The sequence below is a fragment of the Saccopteryx leptura genome, chromosome 3 (genome assembly GCF_036850995.1).
Source record: "Saccopteryx leptura isolate mSacLep1 chromosome 3, mSacLep1_pri_phased_curated, whole genome shotgun sequence".
In the NCBI taxonomy this organism is placed as follows: Eukaryota; Metazoa; Chordata; class Mammalia; order Chiroptera; family Emballonuridae; genus Saccopteryx; species Saccopteryx leptura.
In genome coordinates this window covers 32,147,780-32,149,305 of record NC_089505.1, presented here as the reverse complement: position 1 = coordinate 32,149,305, position 1,526 = coordinate 32,147,780, and positions in this window count along the sequence as shown.

Sequence of the window (1,526 nt, the reverse complement as noted above, 5' to 3'; positions counted from 1 at the left end):
ACATCTTAGAAGAAAACATAGGCAGTAAGCTCTCTGACATCTCTCGCAGAAATATATTTGCCGATTTATCTCCATGGGCAATTGAAATAAAAGAAAGGATAAACAAATGGCACTATATCAAACTAAAAAGTTTTTGCACAGCTAAAGACAATAAGAACAGAATAAAAAGACAAATGACACAATGGGAGAATATATTTGACAATACGTCTGATAAGGGGTTAATAACCAAAATTTATAAAGAACTTGTAAAACTCAATACCAGGAAGACAAACAATCCAATCAAAAAATGGGCAAAAGAAATGAATAGACACTTCTCCAAAGAGGACATACAGATGGCCAATAGGCATATGAAAAAATGCTCAACATCACTAATCCTTAGAGAAATGCAAATTAAAACCACAGGCCGGTTGGCTCAGTGGTAGAGTGTCGGCCTGGCATGCAGAAATCCCGGGTTCGATTCCCGGCCAGGGCACACAGGAGAGGCGCCCATCTGCCTCTCCACCTCTCCCCCCCTCATTCCTCTCTGTCTCTCTCTTCCCCTCCCACAGCCAAGGCTCCATTGGAGTAAAGATGGCCTGGGCGCTGGGGATGGCTCCTTGGCTTCTGCCCCAGGCACTAGAGTGGCTCTGGTCGCAACAGAGCGACGCCCCCTGGTGGGCAGAGCGTCGCCCCCTGGTGGGCGTGCCGGGTGGATCCTGGTCGGGCGCATGCGGGAGTCTGTCTGACTGTCTCTCCCCGTTTCCAGCTTCAGAAAAATAAAAAAATAAAAAAAAACCACAATAAGATATCACCACACACCAGTCAGAAGTGCGCTCATTGACAAAACAACACACAATAGGTGCTGGCGAGGATGTGGAGAAAAGGGAACCTTCCTGCACTGCTGGTGGGAATGCAGACTGGTGCAGCCACTGTGGAAAACAGTATGGAGATTGCTCAAGAAATTAAAAATCAAACTGCCTTTTGATCCAGCTATACCACTTTTAGGAATATACCCCAAGAACACCATAGCACTGTTTGAAAAGAAGAAATGCATCCCCATGTTTATGGCAGCATTGTTCACAATAGCAAAGATCTGGAAACAGCCCAAGTGTCCAACAGTGGATGAGTGGATTAAAAAGCTTTGGTACATATATACTATGGAATACTACTCAGCCATAAGAAATGATGACATCGGATCACTTACAACAACATGGATGGACCTTGATAACATTATACTGAGTGAAATAAGTAAGTCAGAAAAAACTAAGAACTATATGATTCCATACATAGGTGGGACATAAAAATGAGACTCAAAGACATAAACAAGAGTGTGGGGGTTACGGGGTCAGGGGAAGGAGGGAAAGAAGGTTGGGGGAGGGGAGGGGCACAAAGAAAACCAGTTAGAAGGTGATGGAAGACAATTGGACTTTGGGTGATGGGAATGCAGCATAATCAAATGTCAAAATAACCTAGAGATGTTTTCTCTGAACATATGTACCCTGATTTATCAATGTCACCCCATTAAAATTAATTTTTTAAAAAAGAAT